The sequence below is a fragment of the Sapajus apella genome, unplaced genomic scaffold (assembly GCF_009761245.1).
Source record: "Sapajus apella isolate SASKATOON/1434 unplaced genomic scaffold, GSC_monkey_1.0 scaffold16, whole genome shotgun sequence".
In the NCBI taxonomy this organism is placed as follows: domain Eukaryota; kingdom Metazoa; phylum Chordata; class Mammalia; order Primates; family Cebidae; genus Sapajus; species Sapajus apella.
In genome coordinates, this window is record NW_022436956.1 from 3,823,035 (window position 1) to 3,844,292 (window position 21,258).

General features: G+C 46.1%; 1 protein-coding gene and 1 long non-coding RNA gene across 9 annotated transcripts in view; one reads left to right on the forward strand and one right to left on the reverse strand.

Moving 5' to 3' along the window:
• Nucleotides 1-21,258, reverse strand: part of LOC116555929 (neurotrimin) — a 968,350-nt gene that overhangs the window by 833,247 nt on the left and 113,845 nt on the right. The gene's annotated exons all lie outside the window — the stretch shown is intronic.
• Nucleotides 20,556-21,258, forward strand: part of LOC116555931 — a 1,351-nt gene continuing 648 nt past the window's right edge. Inside the window, exon 1 of the long non-coding RNA XR_004270752.1 lies at nucleotides 20,556-20,806. This is a non-coding gene — a long non-coding RNA (uncharacterized LOC116555931). The remainder of the gene's footprint in view (nucleotides 20,807-21,258) is intronic.

A 21,258-nucleotide genomic window follows, 5' to 3' on the forward strand; every position in this document is an offset into this window, starting at 1 on the left:
TTATCTTTGTGACTATTTCTTCACCTGGAAGCTAGGCAGAGAATGGGCTCATTTTCCGGCTTCACCATGGTAGTACAGATGATAATTCAACAAAAATGACTGTAAATTAGGCTGGCCATTCACAGGAAGCTTTATATGTGCAATCTCCCTGAAACGTTTCTCATTTCTGTACTTAAACAACTGATGCAGCCGAACTACCCAAATGAGCGAGAGAAAATCTCTGATCCTAGGGTCATAACTCTGTGAGTTTATTACGTGTGAGTTATTGCTTTGAACCAGGCTTGGGCTTCCAAGGCCAGAATCACACATTCCTGATATAATGTCCCTAACACCAGCAGAAAATGATCTTTACAATTCTCATCTTGAACTCATGTGGAACTCCTGCCTCATTGGTTACTTGTCGTCTGAACAGGCGAGTCCATCCAGCTCTGTAGTTCATCTTGTTACCCCCAACATGTAAAGGCTCGTGTTCATGCTGGCGGAGGACACGGAGCACCAAGTTGCTTCCGCAGGTGATTAAATGCTCACATGGAGGCAGGAAAGGCCGTCTACCACAGGCAGAGGACCAGGCTCCCAGAACCTTCTCTAATGCCACAGACTTCCCCACGCTGAGTGCTGGGCACCACTCTAGGTGCTTGACGAGCATCATCTACATGCATCCTTACAAACATTGTGGGTGAGACCAGTGGTTCTGATTCTTGGTACAAATCCAGAATCAGAAATAACACTCACCGTGTGCAGTGGCTCATGCCTATAATCCCAACACTTTGGGAAGCCAAGGTAAGAGGATTGCCTGAATCCTGGAGTTTGAGACCAGCCAAGGCAACATAGAAAGATCCAATCTCTACCAAAATATTTATAAAACTTAGCCAGGCATAATGGCACACACTGGTAGTAGTTCAAGCTACTTAGGAGGTTGAGGTAGGAAGATCCCTTGTGCCCAAGAGGTCAAGTCTGCAGTGAGCCATGATCACACCATGTACTCCATGCTGAGTGACAGAGTAAGACCTTCTCTCTCTCTCTCTCTCTTTCTCTGTCTCTCTCTCTCTCTGTCTTTATGTGTGTGTGTATATATGTATATGTATATATATTATAGTATATATGCATATATATACATATATATGTTTATTTATATATGTATATATATACATATATATGTGTATATATGTATGTATATACACATATATATGTGTATATATGTATATATATATACACATATATATGTGCATATATATAATATATGTATATATTTTATATAATATATGTATACATATTTAATATATATTATATACATATATTATATATAATGTATATACATATATTTTATATATTATATATAATACAAGTAAATATATATTACTTGTATATATGTATATATACAAGTAAATATATTTACATATATATAATATATGTTATATATATATGTGTGTGTGTATATATATATATATATATATATATATAAAATACAAGGCCAGACATGATGGCTCATGCCTGTAATCCCAGCATCTTGGGAAGCCAAGGCAGTAGGATCACTTGGTCCTAGGAGTTCGGGACCAGTATGGCTAACATAGAGAAACCCTACCTCTACAAAAAGAATATAAAAATTAGGCACGATGGCACGGACCTGCAGGGACATGTAGGGACCTGTAGTCTCAGCTACTGGGGAGGCTGAGGTGGGAGGATGGCTTGAGGCTAGGGGTTCAGGCTGTAGTGACCCAAAATCGTGCCACTGCACTCCAGTCTGGGAGAAAGAGTGAGGCCCTGTGACTAAATAAATAAATATCACAAAACAAATTTCATTTTAAAAAAAGTAACACATAACACAGTAAGGAAAATACGGATACCTGAATTCCACCTTCCTAAAGGTTCTGATTCATTCATTTTGGGGGTGGGCTCCTGTATCTGCCCTTTAAAATCATTGAGCGGTGACAGGCTTTTCAGACTGCCAATAATGACAATATTAATAATATGTAATGTCACTTGACAGCCATTATGTGCTGGGCGGTCAGCTGAATGCGTCACATGTTCCTTCTACTTGGAAGTTTACAACACTATGAAGTAGATGTTTATATTACCTATATTTGGAGATAAGGAACTTGAGACTTAGAAGGGCCTAGCCAGAGACCGAACATATCAGGGTAGATACTTGCACCCCATTTTCTCTGACTCTGAAATCTGTGCTCTTCCCACTTCAGCCCCTGTAGCAGAAAGTGTTTACGTGAGAGGCAATGTTCTTGTGCTTTCTCCCCTGGGACATTAGTGATGCTGACTTATCACTATTATTATTATCATTAATAATAATTTCTCCTGGCGAAGCCTGAGTTCAAGGCTTGGAAGCATAAATTCCAGAGGCGGAAGCCAAGGTAAAGATGACACAGAGCATGCTTCTGTCAGGAGGCTGAGGGTCTGCTGGGAAGGGACATTTGCCTCTCTTCCCCTGGGGCTGTGACCCTGGAAAGCCGTTTCCCAACACATAATTAAGATACAACTTAGCCTCAGGGACTTGCACTACCTTTATAAATCTCCCTCTCAATCAGTCTGCCAGGGACCTTTACACAACAATACTTATAAATATTTTCAGCTCCCAAGGATTCTGTGGATACGGCCAGAGACACCTCACCAGGCCCCTGTATAATCAATATTATCACACTGCCAAAAGATAATCATAATACTTTAGATCCTTAAAGCTCCTTTGAGCCTGAAAAAATTCAAAGCACTTTCATATCAGTCCTTTCATTCTGCCTTTCCTATATCTGACAGTGGAAGAAGGACTTGGGAAGGAAGCCGCTCTCAGCCCTTAATCCTGTCTCCTGCAAACTTGAAGTTCCTGCACCTTCCCCTCATGTCACAGGCTCAGGGAGGAACTGACCTTGATTTGTGTTCAAAGGATGTTTTTTTTTTTTTCTGTATTTGTTGAGTATTTCTGGTCAGGCTGGTTTGACCATCTCCGTGGCCTGTGGACCTCTGGGATGTCTCCTATGGAAACCCCAGAGGATGGGTGCAGAGTCTGTGACTCCCACTCTGAGGGCTCAACACAATGTCTCCTTCAACCTGTGGGTGAAGGGAGGCTTCCTGGCAACAGCAATGATGGTTTGTGTTGTTTTGTGTGGAAAGCAGGATCTGCTGGTGCAAAGAATTGATCTCGCTTTGCACTTTGGGTTCAGGCCCTTAGCCTGTCCCCTAGCCGCGGGAGGGCCCCAGCTTACGCATTCACACAGTGCAGCTTATGACGCTTAGGGATGGGGTTGGGGGGCACGGAGCCTTCCTGGAGAACGTGAGGAGGATGTGGCATCACAGGCTGAAATGATCCAGTCATGGGGCAAAATAAGGTATTGCGTGCAGCTGGAGAAGTGGGGGCTGGGAAGAACGAGAGGGAATGTCCCAATATCTCAGCAGTGCCAAGTGCAAGGCTGAAACATCAAATGCTAAATTGAGCCACAGATCAAGACTAGGGGAGGGGAAACTTTGCAGAAGAAACTTTGAGCCAAGACAGGGAGAGGGTTGGGCGTGTGGAGCTGTCCCTTCAGGAGCCACACAGGTGTCTGGGGGTCTCCCTGTACCTTTGTTGTGGATCCTGGTCTGGAAGGTGGCAAAGGAGACAAGAGAGTAGAAGCCACAAAGCCAAGCAGCCTGTGGACCATCCAGTACATGATGGGGCTGGGAGAAGATATCATGGCCCATTCTGTTTTCTCTGTTCCTCTCTGTTATCATCAGCTCAGAGCCCAGAGCTGAGCTGAGCCTGCTGGTGAATAGGAGAAGCCCAGCAGAGAGAAACCAAAGGCAATAGAGAGGGGGTAGCACAGCCCAGCCCTGGCCATTTGACTTTGACTTCTATCCTGGTGGGTGGGAATCTTCCAGGAGGTGCCCAGCTGTGGGAGTCAGCCTCCGTGCTTTCCATCCAGGTGAGATCACATGGGCCTCTCTCTAGGCTCCGGCTTGAGGACAGTCACTGCCTGGGCTGGTGGAGGAAGGGCAGCACAGAGTGAGGGTGGCAGACGTCGTCTACCAAGGCCTTGCAGTAGGAGCCGGAAGCAAGGACGCGGACAGAGATTTTAAATATATTCAGAAAGTGAACAAATGAGAGACAAATGAGCCAACTCAAAAATGATTTTTCCTTAATCAGTTCGGTACATGCCACACTGTGCATGCGCCCACTGGCACACAACAAGAAGTCAAGCAGTTTGATCCACTCGTGTCCCCAAGGCTCATAGTTCACGCAGCTCCTCCCATAGGAGAGCTTTGGTGATTAGGCCCGGAATTGGCAAGTGGAATATGCAATTTGGAGCTTGCTGGTCTCGGTATTTGAGTGGGTGCTTACCTGCCTAGCCCCTGTGCTGTTGCTTTGCCCTTCCAGTAACAATAACGATCTGTCTAGACAGCAGGTGGCTCTGGCTTCACTATGGCTGGAAATGCTGGACCACAGAATAGGGGCCGGGCCCTGTGCCTGCCATCCCAGGTGTGGGCAGGCTCTTCTGCTTTCATGTTTTGAAAGGTTGACCTCTGGCAAAGTGCTCCAGTTATAATGGGATTGAGCAAATGCCTCCATTTGTGCTGTGAGAGCTGAGGATTCTGGGGGCCGAATGGAACTAGATGTTGCCTGTTTAGTAGTATACACAGAAAGGAGGTGGAGGACGCAGCTGCCAGGTGCCACCGTGTGATTGCCCAAGACTATAATCCCATCATTCTCTCATTCTACAATTGAGAATGGAGAAAAATCAATCCTAAGCAGAGATTGGACCCAGTCATGTAATATGTATAACCTCGGGGTTTTTGTTGTGTTTTGCTAAGTGCAAGCCCAAAGTCTAGCTTACATGTGACCTTAGGCTTCAGATTGAAGTTTGGAGGCACTAGCATGGTGATTTAAACCATTCTTAGGCAGGGAGGGAAATAAGGGGGTGTGCTGGAATTGACAGGGTAATAGCATGAATCTCATGAGAGTCCTGGCCAGTGGCAGGCCAAGACAGAGGGTCTCTGGCAGCCAGATTTTGATTCAATTAGGGCATGGCACTGCTCTGCTCTTCACACTGGCTGGTGTCCCGGCCTTACCTGCTGGGCTCATGGCCTGGCTCGGCCATGAGGGGATGGCTTGGCTTCTCCTGAATTTCTGCTCTGGTCCAAGGAACCCGTGTGTACCAACCACCTGCCTCCCTTCCCTGATGTATCTGTATGTGCTAGAGGTCTCAGAGGAGTGTACGATGAGCTTCTAGAAGCCCCACTCATCATGTGGTCTGGAGCACAGGGCATGGTGCCCCTCCATCTGGCCAACAGCCCTGAAGAGGTCTTAGTCTCTTCAGAATCCATTTTTAACCTGAAGAACTGGAGTTCTCGAGAGCGTAAGTGACTTCCTCAAACTGCACTTTAAGTGGGAGGCAGAACCAAGGTTAGGACACAGTATGCCCCCTTTCTTCGACACAGATGGCTGTTGGCTCCTTCCAGAGAGTCAAGAGGCACCGGCTGCTGCAGAGGGAGCTCTTCCCATGGCCTAGTGGGCCACGCAGACCCTCTCCAGCCAGGACAGGGCAGAAGGCCAAGCCCTGCACCAGCCCCACTGTAGACCCAGTGGACTCCAATTGAGACACAAACCTTCACTGCAGGGCTGGGGAAATGAGCAGACAGAAAGGGATGGGCTCAAGATGAGCTGAGCATTTGTTCATCCAGTTACAAAGGCCCCCAGGACTTTTATAAAGGCCTAGTGATCACAAAATAAAAGCGATAATCAAATGATAATACAAGTGATAAGGCAGATAGAAATCATTTTTCAGAATATTTTAAAAATTAAGGCTGAAGTTATTGGATGCTTAGGAGATGTTAGTAGCTTGACCAGTCTTATAACAGGTAAGAGCTGGAGCCGGATTTGAGCTGAAATCTGCCTGGCTCCAAGCATCCTTCCTTGGATGGCTAGGAAACAGGAAAGGGGAGTGGGTAGGCAGACCCATCCACTCTCCATCTAGACTGAGAAAATACACAGACAGAGGTGCTTTACTGGGCTTGCAGCACGTTTTGCTTTGACCTGGAAAACACCCTGCTGGTCTGGGCTGAAGTGGTGGGAAGCACAGGGCCACTGAGCCAGGCTGATGAGTAGTGAGCTTGCTGCAGATGTCCTCAAAGTAGGCAGAGTGAGAAGAACCAAACAGTGTAGGGCTCATTCTCCGAAATGGAGTCACACAGATTTTCCCCTAAGTGGGACAGTTTGTGTTGCTTCATACCACTTGTAAATTTCAGCCCGATGATGGCTATGTGGGCTCCAGGCCCATGACCTTTCCTCCACAGGCACCCCTGGGAACTCAGCTACTGAGCCACAGGAAGAAACTCTAGAGACGTGGGAAACGTGGTCTCCCACAGCCCTCCGAAATCACTTCCTTCTGAAATCCTTTTCTAATTCTTCTGCTCAGTAATTTTCTTTTTGTTTTGATGCCCTGAGGTATGTGTTTCTATATCACAAAAATTGGCATCATCTTATTCTACCAGTCTATGCTATTTGAAACAATGGGCTGAGGAAGATGGACCTTTAGTTAAACAGCTTTCTAGCTACATAGGTCTCCTTTACCTCTTTGAGCTCTATTTTCTTATCTCTAAAGAAAGAATTAGAATCCCAACCTTCTCTCATGATTAATGGAAGGCTGGACTAAGACACTGCTGTGAAACTGTCGTGCATGGTAAAGAACTAGAAAACAGTAAGAAATCACTTAGATGTTTAACGTATGGAGATAAACTGTCTGCCAGGAAATGTGTAAGTTTCTTGAAAACTAGAAATATGTCTTTTACGTCTTCCTATCTCTTACAGGGTCTAGTTACGCAAGCATTATTCACTCAGCAATTGCTTAACATTTGCCTTCAAGAAGCTTACATTCTGGTGACGATAAGACTATCCTCATTGTATTAGTACAATGTAAGGCCAGGAAAGAATTTTCCTATATCTGTGAGAAGTCAGCCAAAGTTAGGAGAAGAACTGCGAAACCAGAAGAACTTACAGATACACGACACCAGCAGGGTAAAGGGAAGCCAAGGTGGAGTTCTTGGGCATGAGTCCATGCCTGATGGCACCAAAACCAGGTGGTCTTTGGGGAAACCACCAACCCATAAGCAACCCCAAAGCCCCAACTTCAGATCAGTCATTAGGAAAGCTTTCCATCTGAGGCAGTGTGACCTTGAGGAGGAAAGGAGCATCTTCCTGGAAGATTCGACATGGTGTAGAGGCCAAGGGGACAGACTGGGTTTAAAAATGACAAAATCTTGGGGTTGAGTATTAAATGAGCACATTTCAACTGATGTTCCCAGCAGCAAGTTATTTAAGGCCTCCAGTGTTATTTTTCATCTCTGAAATGGAACGAATATAATCTGCCCCTTTGATCTTTCTGATTTATTCTAGTGATCAAAATGAGAGGTTGTCTATAAACAGTGTACGGATACAAGGAACCTAGCTTCACAAAGAACCCGGGCTTAGAGAGTCATTCATCTGAACATGACATATCTATGTAAATATCTGTCTTTGTGAACAATTATTTTACCCTGGGGCATCTATTTTAGCTCCAGCAACAAGCTGGGCTTTACTGCATTTTCCTTTTCCTTAATATCTACTCTGAGTTTTTCTCTGAGCTCTGTTCCCCTGGGCTTAAAAGGACATGGTTACCTGCTTTTGGCAAATATCCTTAGGCCTTGTGCCCGTGAGCCCTCAGAAACAGAGGCCTTAGAAAACCAAGCTGCAAAAGGAGAGTCAGTGAAGAGCACTTTTCCCAGGGATCTACTGCCTCCTTCCCATCAAACTTCTGTGGTTTCTCTGAGGCCCTGGGCCTGTGCCCTGCCCCGTTTCCATGATTTAGCGATGCTCCCTGGCAGAGATAGTAACTCATCCTGAGAACTAGAACCCGGGCACCCCTCAGAGGGCCCCCCCAGGCTGCCAGCACTGGAGGCAGCCAACTCTCCCTGTGGCCACCTCCTCCTACTCCTCGGAGTGAGTTGGCAGGATTTATAGGGCTGTCCCAGCGACACGCCATCTCAGTAACTGCAGAATGGCAGTTGTAAAAAATCCCATTTGCCAGGGTATTAGAATCCCATTAGCACTCCCGATGGAGAAATAACCCCGACCCTTCAGAAGGAATTAAAGATATTTGGGCACCAGCATTTGGAGTGTTATAGGCCCTTCCCCAGTTTGGCTGATCACACCAACAGACATAAAGCCTCAGGCACCAGATGTCCTTGGTCCATAAACCCCCTGAGAAAAGCCCTCAGAATGATGTACGGAAAGGACCTGGAGTTCCACAAATCGGCTTGGGAATGATCACAAGGAGTAATTGACACAGGCCTCCCTGATTTGTCTATGCTTGAGAATGAGTCATTGTAAGGGAAGCCAGGTTTAATTCAATCATTCCCTTACAACCTCTTATATCCCCTTCTCTCTCCCCTTCATCCTAACTCCATTCCCGGAGTGATAACTGACATCAGACAGAAACACTGACAGGCTTCTCTTGGGTACGACTGTCAAAACAGAATCACCAACAAGACAAAAGGCAATAACAGAGATACATTTTTACAACATCTGGGCAAATCATCTCACTTTGTAAATATAAGAAATAGAGGCCCAGAGAGGTGAAGTAGCTTGCACGAAACCTCACAACTAGTTAAAGAGAAGGCTGCATTCTGATGTTCCTACTGCTACACTTCCCTCTAGGAAGGGAAGGTAGTTCTCAACTGAGTTCGGTCTTCTGCACCCTGGGCATTTCTTATCATGGGCTCTGAACCTGCTGAGTGGCCACCTTGTCCTTTCCATAGGTGTGAGCATGTGTGTGTGTGTGAACACTGATTAGCACGCTCTGCCACGGTGGTGAAGGACTGTCTGGGAAGCCTGTTATAGAAACTAAATTTGCCAGCTGCCAGCTGTGTGATCCAGTACAAATTATGCTCCCAGTTTAGACCTCAGTTTCCTCATCTGTGAAAGGGGGTAAATAATAGCAGGATGTCACTTTCAACATCTTGAGAATTTTGTTAAAATGTCGATTCTGACGGAAAAGGGTTAAGGGACGGAGACTAGATTCAGCGTTTGTAACTATTCCCAGGCAATGCTGATGCTGCTTTTTGGGGGACCATACTCTGATGATCAAAGTCATTAAGACTTGTAAAAATTAAACCCAATGAAATATATAAAATCCTTAACACAGTGAGAATAATTATTCAATAAATGATAGTTGTTAGCATTACATGTTTGATAGTTACCATAGAGCATAGATTAAAGTACGTTTTTAAATCCCTACTTTGTGTTGTGAGCTGAGCTTCACAGAGACATCTTATCATCAAAACCTCAAACCACTGCTGGGGGACAGGTAATATTACCCCTATTTCTTAGATGTGGAGAATGATTCAGAGAGATTCGTGACTTCCCGACTGTCAAGTAGAAGGTAGCTTTCATGACTCTGGGACCATAACTCTTTCCACTGCTGGATACCCCAGGGCGGTATAGGGCAGCACCCAACGCCCATGTCAGCAGCCTCTGCCTGTTGTCCAGCCAGGTCGGATAGTGCGGAGGAGAGGGTGGGTTGATTCCAAAAAGAATCAACAGATTGTGGATTCTGAGGCATGACTGCCAATTGCCAAAAGAGGAGAGAAAGCTTCCGCCAGGCTGGAGTGGGGTGCAGGCAGGCATATGTACATGCAGGAGGAGCGGAGGGGGTGGGCGGCTGATGGATGCACAATGCAGGAAATTTACAGATCAATCAATAGACAGAGATCCAGGGAGTCTGGCAGCTGACAGACACGTGGGGGCACGCAGACCCCCAGATGGCCATGGAGCATGCAGACCAGGGAGCGTTTGGAAAGGCCAGCAGTGCAGGTCGTGGTAGACTAGCCCAGAGACAGAGCAGCGGCACACACAATTTTGGTAACACCATCTGTGGGTGAGAGAACCCCAGTGCTGTGTGAAATGGACTCCAAATTCTATTTGGAGCTGGAAACGGGTGGTGTGGTATACTGTTATTTTAAATCCCTTCCAATTCTCTGCCAAGGAACTCGATCCGGGAAAGCCATTCCTGCCAAGCCCCAGGGGTTTACCAGGGCTGAGCTGGGTGGCTGCGGTCCTATCTGATTTATGGCAGGTGGGGGCAGCCGAGAGCCACCAAATTTGAGGGTATCCCCATGTCAGGAGAGGAGAGGTGTTTGTGTTTTCCCTGGGAACATGAGCCCAAGGCGTCCGCATTCTCAAATTAGAGTGGGAGCAGGCAACCAAAATAGGCTGAATTCAGGCATGCACTGTGCAAGACAGAGAGCGGAACGGTGAGGACAGAGGTGGGCTGGTGGGACTGGAAAGGGGCCTGCAGGGAGATGTGGAGGGACAGTGCCCGGAAGCAGAGACCTGGTGGGAGCTGGTACAGCCAGGTGGTCCGGGATGAGCAGCCCTCAGGAGTGTGGGTCAAAGAGGGCTGGACCAGCACTGTTTCTGGAATCCTATTCTCTTATAAGGCCGTATCTTTGGCCTTCATGCTCTGACCTGCCTGTCCTTAAAGTGCTAACGGCCCTAACGAAGGTAGTCAGTGTAGGGGTTGTTGATGGCATTTGAGTTAATTCCTACCCCAGTTAACTTCACCTTTAAGAGAGCAGCCAAATGGATTAGAGTAACATGCATAACCATACCACCTAGGCTGAGTTTAAATGTATAACCTCAGTGGGGCGTGGTGGCTCACATCTGTAGTCCTAACACTTCGGGAGGCCAAGGCAGGAGAATCACTTAAGTCCAAAAGTTTAAGACCGGCTTGGGCAACACAGTGAGACTCTCTACGGAAAAAAAAAAAAAAAAAAAAAGTAGCCGGGAATAGTGGCATGTGCTTGTGGTCTCAGCCTATTCAGAAGGCTGAGGTGGGAAGATTGATTGAGTCTGGAAAGTCAAGACTGCAGTAAGCTGTGACTGCTGCTGCACTCCAGCCTGGGCAACAGGAACAGTGAGAACTTGTCCCCCAAAAAAAGTATAACCTCGGGTATCAAGTGGGCTTGATGTCACCCAATCATCCCAGTCCATTTTCCTGGTACATGTGCTCTCCTTTCCTCCAGAGGAGGCCCTCCTCTGCCCTCCTCTGTCTCTAACCCTCCCTCCCTGAGAACCTGACTTTGCTGCTGCTGCTCCTTCTCCTCTTCCTCCTCTTCTTCCTCCTCTTCTCCTTCTCCTTCTCCTTTTCCTTCTTCTCCTTCGACAAAGGAGTCTTACCCTGTCACCAGGCTGGAGTTCAGTGGTGAGATCTCAGCTCACTGCAACCTCCACCTCCCGGTTTCAAGTGATTCTCCTGCCTCAGCTCCCGAGTAGCTGGGACTACAGGCATGTGCCACCACGCCCAGCGAATTTTTTTATTTTTAGTAGAGACAGGGTTTCACCATGTCGGCCAGGATGGTCTTGATCTCTTGACATCGTGATTTACCCACCTTGGCCTCTCAAAGTGCTGGGATTACAGGCGTAAGCCACCAGCACGGCCTGGAGAACCTCACCTCTTACATCACTGCAGAGCCAGGAACAATCAGAAGGAAACTGCAACACTCAACCTTTCCTCCCCAGATCTGCCCTGCATGTTCCTGCTCTAACCTCTCTTATTTCTGCTGAGTAAAGCTGGTCTACCTGCAGAAAGCCCCTTCCCTGTGCACAGGATTGCACAGTCCTCCCATGCCTTCCCCAGGCATAGGACTGACTCTCATTCCTTTGTACCCCCTCATCAGCAGCTTCCTTAGCACTGATGTGACTTGTCAAAGAGAAGAAATGATTCCTAAAATAACAGAAGATAAGCAAAATGATAGAAGTGTGGATACAGCTGATACAGAAGTACACACTAAACCCACAGGGTAAATGCGGAGTGCATTGATGGGGGTGAAGGGGAACCTAATCTGGCTTGGGAGCCCCGGGGATTTTTTTGCCCGGATGCAGAGGTAACTTAGCATATTAATAACAATAGAAAAGGCCTGTGTGGTGAAGAATTGTTAGCAGGAGAAGAGTGAGTGAGATGAGGCTGGAGGTGTCACAGAAGACAAGTTAGGAATATTTGAACATTTTTCCCCAAGAAGAAGGGAAAGCCAGTTTAGTGTTTAAAGCAGGAAAAATGCTATGATCCGATTTGTGGTTTTACAAGCACCTTCCACTTGGTGTGGAAAATGGATTGGAAGGAAGCAGAAGTGAAGTGCGGGGAGACCTTCTGCAGGCAGTTGAAGTGTTCCAGGAGGGAGAAGAAAGTGGCTCAGGCCGGGCTGGGGACAGCAGAGATGACAGCAGTGGAGGGGTGTGAGCAGGCACGATTCCTGTCACAACATCTCTCACTCTAGGAAGGGGTCATCATGAAGCCTGTGTCAAAGGTGAGGAGACTGAGGCCCTGAGCTGATCAGTACCTAGGCTATGTAGCTATTAAGTGATGAGACAGCATTGGAACCTACTGCCCGGATCTCAAAAATGCTTTCTTTGTCTGCCACATCACTCACTCCAAAAAGAATGTGTAGAAACATCGAATCTATGTTTCCTGACATTTTCCTATCGAATTACAGACACCCGCTTAGTGGTCATAATGTCTTCCAGGGCTCCGTGAGCTGTCATAATCACTGTGCGTTATTGTTTAGCGCGACTGGACTCCAGAGTGTGCCTCCAAGTGCCGGAAAAGAATGTCCCAGGGGCCGCTTGGCCAAGTGATGCTGCCTCCCCGGAAGGCAGTGCCAGCACCAGCCTCCTGCCACTGCAGAGTGCACAGGTCACATCTCCTGCCTGGAACTGACACTGGCAAGACAATGCCAGGCAGAAGTCCCCGTGGCATGAGCTGGCATCCTCCTGCTTACCAGCAGGTGCCTCCAGGAGAGGGCAAGCAAGAATAAAGGAGATCAAATGAGGAGCCCAGCAAGTGGCCACCCCCTCCTGGCAGCTTTGGACCTGGCTTCCCCCCAGCCCTTCCCAACAGAGCTCCCTTTCAGGCCCCAGATCAGCCCAGAGGCCACCATTCCAGAATAGGAATGAGCTGCTCATGTATATGCAAATGCCAAGATGGAAGGCAGGCTGGGGGAATTAGCATTTTTAATGAAACAAGACCAGAGGGAAAGAGCAGATGTAATGGGCAATAACTTGCTCTGTGTGTGTGTGTGTGTGTGTGTTTGGAGGAAAAGGAGGGAAAGGTCATAGGCCAGAGTAGAGGTCAGAGCCATCTGCAGGATTCAGAGGAGACTTCTAACCATTACAATTCAAAAAATCGATAAAGTGACAATACAAAAAATTTAGTATGATTTCAGTAACTATTAATAAGCATTCAATAAATACTAGCTACATGCCAAGCCACCTGTATCTCCATCTTCCCAGCCACTCTAGATGACGGGTAATATTCTTACCTCTCTTTTACAGAATTTGGGAACTAAAATTCAGTTCTGATTGAAATCCCCTTACCTGTATGTGGTAGAGCCAGAGTTTGAACTTACGTCTGTCTGACTGCAGAGCCCTTACTTCCAGCCTCTGGTCAAAGCTGCTGCTGACCACAGGCATTTTTTTTTAATGTGGTTTTATCTTCCACATGGGCACCACGCATCATGTAGACTCTCAGAAAGTACCTCTTAGAAATAGTAAACTATGGACAAGGCATGGTGGCTCATGCCTGTAATCCCAGCACTTTGGGAGGCCAACGTGGGTAGATCATGAGGTCAGGAGTTCGAGACCAACTTGGCCAACATGGTGAAACCTTATCTCTACTAAAAATACTAAAATTAGCTGGGCATGGTGGTGGGAGCCTGTAATCCTAGCTACTCGGGAGGCTGAAGCAGAAGAATTGCTCAAACCTGGGAGGCAGTGTTTGCAGTGAGCTGAGATTGCCCCTCTGCACTCCAGCCTGGGCAAGAGAGTGAGGCTCTATCTTGAAAAAATAAATAAATAAAAGAAATAGTAACCTATGATGCAAACTTGAGAGTCGGGGTCACGGATAACAGGTAGGAAATGGAGGCCCCATTTCACAGGGGTCTTCTCCCTGGCCGGAGATCACACAGAGCCGAGTTTCTCTTCCAAAACCTGAACAACCTCACTGTGAAGTAAAGCCCAATCTCTGAACTATGGATCTCCTGCTAGAGAGAATGCAGCAACAGCACATCCCATCTAGGTTCAGGAGGAAGCCAGAGGGAGAGGCCTGAGGTTCCATTGCTGGCTTGAGTTCTGTGGTTGGTTGTGCTGTCTGCTGAGGACTCACAAAAACTCTCCATGCCTGTTCCCAAGTTGCTGTCATTTTTCATATTATCCATGCTAATCATGTTAATATCACCTGGCTTTCACTTGCAGGAGATGGGGGGAGGTGCTGGCTGGGCCGGCATGCCCGGCAGCTACACAGCCATTTGGGATGCATGTCAGGCACTAACAGTTTTATTGAATGCATTATTGAACTGGAACAAGCTAAATGCTCTCAAATCAGCTGATGAAGATGCTGGGTCAGAATGACTTTCCCAGTGAAGAGGGCTTTGCTCTTCTTCACTCACTCAGCCTACGGCTCCCAGGGCTGCTGGCGGACCCTTCTGGGGAGCAATGAAGGGGATGAGGTATGTGTGTGGCCTCTGTGGCCTTTACCTTTGGCCGTGGTTGCGCCGGCACTGGCCTGCCCAGGGATTTGCCCCACTGCTTTGTCTGCAGCAAGACGCTGAGTGCGATCACAAAGGCTGGGCCTTTTTTCAGGTGAGCACAATCACCCAGAGAACAAGGTGGGGCTTGCAGAAATGCTGCCAAGGGACAGGTGCAAGGTGTAGTGTCACCAGACACGAGGCTGAACTCCAGCTGACTGTCAGGAAGACCATGAAAGCATCCTTCTTTGAGGTGAAGGGGGTGTAAAGGCCATTGTCTAGGTTATCTTTAGCCATGACTTCTAGATTCCAGAATAGGAAAGAATCCTAAAATGGCTCTTTCTCTCTAGCCACACTGTGGGAGCTGCACTCAGAAAATCCCAGTGGAAAGGGAGATGTGGAAAGGGAGAAATATGTTTCCTTCTGAACTCTTGGTCAAGGGACATTCAATTGCTTTCATGCTAATCAACTTTCTTTCCATCCTAATTAGTTCAGCATTGAATTCAGCCAAACATCTCAAGTTTGCCAGAGTTGGAAAAAAATTCAGATTTCTTGCAATCATTTTTAAAACTCTCAACATCCTTTTGATAAATCAACACCTCTCTCACCCTCCAGCAGTCTCTTTTGCTAGCAAATCCATCCCATCAATGAAGTCAAATGTATCATGGTGCAAATTCCCTGTGAAAGTAATCAGGTAGGATTGGCTGGGAGCAAGAGCCAGAAGCTGGCTTGAACCTGGGGCCTCTGCTGAACCCTGAGGAGGGCCCAATCCCCCTCCCCAGCTTGAAGCACTTTGGGGCTTGAATGTTTGCCCTGGGCCCTGGAGGCCCAGATCTCCCCACACCCTGCCCAGCCCTGTTTAAAGGCAGGGTTCTTCTGGCTGCACTCCCAGGCTGCAGCACATGATCTCAGCACCTGAACCAAGAGAAGGAGGGGAGCCTACTCCCAAGTACCCACCACACCGGCCCAGCACCGCCTGCGTGGCCAGGAAGACGCTCCAGGGAACATCATCATGGGAGAGTCAAGTTGGTGGGGCAGAGAGCCAGAAGTGAGCCCCTCTGCAGCAGGGGCAGTGCAGAGCCTTCCTGGCCACTGGGCCACAGCTCCCAATCAGCATGATTGCAATCAGCCAGGGGAGTGTGCATTCAACAGAGCAAGAGAAAACATGCAATCTGCAAAATGCATGTCAAAAATCACAAACAAGGACAACAGAAACAACAGGGGAGGGGGAGTGTGGGAGAGAGGACTATCGACAGCAAGATCCTTTGAATGGCAAGTGGCAGGCTGTGCTGGCTGCCCCCTGGGACCGGGCTGGGGACTAGCGGCTATGTGTAGGGCCAAAAACCCAAGAACACTGAACGTGGAGAGGGGGTAGAACCCAAAAGCTCAGAGTCAGCCCATCAATCAGTCTCTTCTACTACTAATTTTCCCTCATGTTTTTAAATTTAAATCTCAGCTTCCTACAAATACCAGTCAATGAACCGTCCAAATTTCCTCCAAATACCCTTGAAAATGTTGAATTATGCAATTAAGGATGGTATAATACAATAATATGAGAAGAAATGTTGTCATACATATTTTAATGAAGCACACAGACTTGGGAGGAAGAGGGAGAGAGAAAGTGATTTCCCAGAGCTGCCTCCGCCCACCTTCTGGTGACAGCTGCATCTTCATTGTTAAAATCATGCTTTGATACGAATCCCAGAAGGAATGTTCACAGTGGACAGGAACTTGCAGGGTGGAGCTACACAGACTAAGGTCAAGTTGGTTAGCAAATATTTGGAAGGAGGTCAGTTGGCAGGAGGTTATTTTTTTCATGGACAGATGCACCATTCATTCATTCATTTATGCATTCATTCAAGATATTTCGCCAGACTCTGGTTATCATCTTTGCATGTGCATTGGAGTGACCAGTCATCCAGGTTTGCCCCAGACTGTCCCAGTCATAGCTCTGAAAGTTCCATAACTCACAAAAACTCGCAGCCCCAGCAAATGGGTGCAATTGGTTACTGTGATAGGAAAGTAGTATTTGCCTGGCTAACTTCACCATATTCACTAAGCATCAGCTAGTATCTCCCCTGGAAAGACTTCTATGAGAACACGAAAACGGATTTCATATTCCACGACCTTTAGTTGTTCCTACCATACAATATTGTGTGTTGTCACCTGCTCATGCCACGTAGCCCTCTCCTCTCACAATCTGGTCATAGCTCTTGGGGGTCAATATCATGGCTTAGTGGTAATTTTATCTCTACCACCTCACAGACCATAGACCTTGTAGGAGCTCAAAGTTTCATTGGAAAAATGATGATGAAAATAGTAATAATAATTAATAATAATAATAGTAAGAGTTTGTTTACATCTTCTATGTGCCTGACATAAAGAGCATAACCTTAAAGGATATATAGGGTTTTGATGGGTAGAGACAGGGAAACGTGCGATCTAGAGGGGGAGAACCGTGTACATGTTGAGTACAGCACTTGATAAACTCTAGGTAAATAGAACCTGCTGAATGACAGACATTTAGGAGTGTAAGAATAAAAGGTATTTGAGGAGAAGTGATTATAAATTTGGCATGAAAGCAGAGTTGAAATAAGAGGCTACAGAGGAAAAAATAGGCTGGCTATGTAGGTGAGGCTCAGTTGTGGATGCCGTGAATGTGATGAGTCCTCAGCCTTGATGGAAGAGAAAATGAAATTCCAATACCGGTTTCAGGGTAAAAGAACGGGGAGGTAGAGTGTAATAAAAAGTTTCCGGGGCTTACATTCTTCTATACTTGCGTTTAACTGTGAATTATCACTTGGAAAAGTCACTTACTGTTTCTGGGGATTGCTGCCCCCTCATCTGTAAAACAGGGGTACCGATAACTAACTTTCAGAGTGGCTTCAGATCAGATGGAATCCGTGTGAGTTGCCCAGCACAGTGAGCTGTGAACCGATGGCAGCTCTCAGCACTGTTGTCGTGGTTGTTATACATTCGAGAGCTTAGGAAAAATTAATCCAAAAAGCTGTGGGTTAAAAGAGAATTTTCCCCCTTATGAATGGCCACCAGACAAGCTACAACCTGGATCAGTTGCTCTCTTGCCTTAAAACAAAACACATTTGGAAAGCAGGGCTCTTTTATTTCATGGGTCTCAGGGCATTTTAAGTATTATGGTTATGATTATTCCTTTTAATCTATGGTTCTGTGACCTGAAAACACAATGGACATTATAATAATTGTCTTTTAAGTCATTTGCCTGTTCTTTCATAAAGACTTCTGAGTTGCTTTATTTATTTATTTATTTGTTTATTTATTTGAGACAGTGTCTCACTTTGCCACCCAGGCTGGAGTGCAGTGGCATGATCACGACTCACTGCCGCCTCAACCTCCCTGGACTCAAGTGATCCTCTCACATGAGCAGCCCCACTCTAGCCCCAACCCCAAGTAGCTGGGACTACAGGCATGTGCCACCAAGGCCAGATAATTTTTGTAGTTTTTTTTTTTCTTTCCTTGGTAATGACGAGGTTTCACCATGTTGCCCAGGCTGGTCTTGAGCTTCTGGGCTCAAGTGATCTGCCTGCCTCAGCCTCTCAAAGTGCTGGGACTGTAGGCATCAGCCACCACACTTGGCCCTAAGTTGCTTTTTTTCTGCTTCTCTCATACAGGCTTGCTTCCCCTACACTAGAGGCCAAACAGTTTGCAGCTTAAGACCACACTTTTATTTCTTCAGTTTGTTCACAGTACCTAGTATGGATCTTGTATACTCAGTGCTCACTCCCTGCGAATTAATGTTCACATCATGGCACCCAAATCCCGCACCATGTGGTCCCATTTTTTTCAACTTGATATCCATGCTCCAGACACATGGATGTATTTGATGTCCCCTAAGATCACTGTGCACTGTGAAGTCCTGAGGTATTGAATCCATCTCCTGTTCCCCGAGCGTCGGAAGGATCAAGTCGTGTTCATGATTTAGCAGGTAGACTGTGGCAGTGGCTGTTTGTGCAGGAGAGAGTGTGGCTTGTGAATCTGGAGTCACACCACCAGGGCTCATCTCTCTAGACCACATATTTCTCTTTGGTAACACTGGGAGAATAACAATGCCTCTTTATTGTTATAGTTGCGGAAGGTACCGTGTTAGCATTATACATAAAGATGTCTTAGAAGCTGAAGATAACCAAAGCTGAAATTTATTAATACACAACGTGAGAAAATGAAACATACCCAAGACTTGGCTTTCAGCTCCAATACTACCACTGAGAGCTGGGAATCATGAATAAGTCACTTTGCTATTTTAGATTTCAATTAATCACCCATAAAATGAGAGTAACAGCAATTGTCCTGCCAACTTTTCAGGGCTGTTAGGATTATAAGGGAGATGCTGTATGTAAAATTGCTTGATAAACTACACAGTGCTATACAAATGTAAGGGTGTGAGTTGTTAAGCCAGCAGCCTCTGGAGCAGAGGGCTCATGGAACCCCAGGTCCAGCAGGTGCAGGCAGAGTAAACTAGGGCAAGTTCTTGGGCCTCTCTGTGCCTTCTTTCCTTTTCCAAAATGGATATGGCAATAAAAACTACCTTGCAGAGTTGTTAGGCAGATCATATATGTTAATGCATATCAAGTGCTCAAGCCAGTGCTGAATACAAAATAATTAGGTAAATGAGTTATGCTATTATTGTCGGTATTATAATAAGCAGTACTGCTCTCCCTGTGTCCCCAGATCGTCACCAGATCTGAGTGTCTTCTGTGTCCTAAAGTTACCATCCCCATGTCTGTCTCTGAAGCCACTGAATAAGGTGACATTTGTCTTAGCTGTTCTCATTCCTCATCTTGTCTTCTTTCGCTCCGGTATTCTCTGATTCCCTATTGTCCTGAGAAATGCAACCCAGATAAGTCATTTTACACTGAACATGACTCCTTTATGCTGGGAGATAGCACCAACTTCAGTACTTTATTAGTTAATATCTTTACATTGCATTTGAGAGCGAAGCCTCTGGTCTAGATACGAACATGGCCCAGATTCAGTGGGGTTTGAATATTATACAATTTTGAGGTGCTCTTTAAGAAAAGAATATGCAATTAGAAATACAAAATTAGGTATGGATGTGAATATTTAATTAAAATGAGAAATCACAAGCAATAATTTTTAAAAGCTAAAATATATCCACAGACATCAGAAACTCCAGGAAAATAATATTGTTATTAAATGTCTCCCCAATGCACTGCAGTAACATTTTCCTGTATTCTCAGCTATATACTTTTTATTGCATCTTCAAATGCAAAGAATTTTATGTTACTGTTTCCTGTAGAAAGAATAGAAAGTAATTCAGTATATACTTTAGCATAGTTGACTGATTTTTTTTTTATTGATAGCCCAAGATAGTTTCTTTCAGATTCCCAAATCATGATTGGTAATGTTATAGAAATTCTTAGAATTTTGGTTTGGAAAAACACTGAGTTCCTTTCAAGGCCTATGACACCTGGTAGACTTTCCACAGACTAGTTTCAAATTTCCTCCTCTCTTCACATATCCTCAGTACTGGACCACAGGAGACATGTTCACATTGGACCCTGTGACTTCTGGGGGACATTTGTGTCTGCATTGTAGAAAGCAGACACATTTTTCTGAAAGCCATCCCGAATCAGAACAGCTAGCAAGAATGTAATATGCATAGACATGATGTGTGGTCCATAAAGTACATTTGACTAATGCAAACTCAGTGCATCCCAACGCAAATTTCTCTTAGGTGAATCCCCAAAATCCTTTTTGCCGTTGTGATGCCACCTGCAATATGATGAGTGTTATATCAGGTTAAAAGTGGTGGAAGCCCTGATTGATGGCAGTTAAAATGTCTCACTTCAGTACAGGTTACAAAATACGATCAGCTGACTATCTTCTTAGAGCCTCTTCCACAATCTTGCAAGCAGCCAGTACAAGTGAGAGGCCCTGTTTCTCTTAGCTTTTTTGGCACCAGGCCATCCCAAAACATAAGCGGGTAAGGCCTTCCTAGATGTTTCAACTTCAGAGGAGCACCCAGCTGAACTCAGCCATGGAAATGACTCCAGCTGTCAATGTGTGGAGCAGCGTGAGGTCATCCCTGCTGAGCGTAGTACAGCTTACAAAATCTTAAAGTAAATACTTGTTGTTGTTTTAAGCCACTAAGTTTTGGGAAGATTTTTTGCCCAGAAATAGATAATGAAAACAACAGACGAATGAATTTTTACTTAGGTGTGTGATGCTGTCATGACAAAATATCACGTCATGTGGTATTTTCTTTGGGATCATATGGCAGGTTAGGGGGTGGATCATATGGCAGGTTAGGGGTGGATCATATGGCAGGTTAGGGGGGTGGATCATATGGCAGGTTAGGGGTGGATCATATGGCAGGTTAGGGGGTGGATCATATGGCGGGTTAGGGGTGGATCATATGGCAGGTTAGGGGGTGGATCATATGGCAGGTTAGGGGTGGATCATATGGCAGGTTAGGGGGTGGATCATATGGCAGGTTAGGGGGTGGATCATATGGCAGGTTAGGGGTGGATCATATGGCAGGTTAAGGGGTGGATCATATGGCAGGTTAGGGGGTGGATCATATGGCAGGTTAGGGGTGGATCATATGGCGGGTTAGGGGTGGATCATATGGCAGGTTAGGGGTGGATCATATGGCAGGTTAGGGGTGGATCATATGGCAGGTTAGGGGGTGGACCATATGATCCACCCCTAACCTGCCATATGATCCACCCC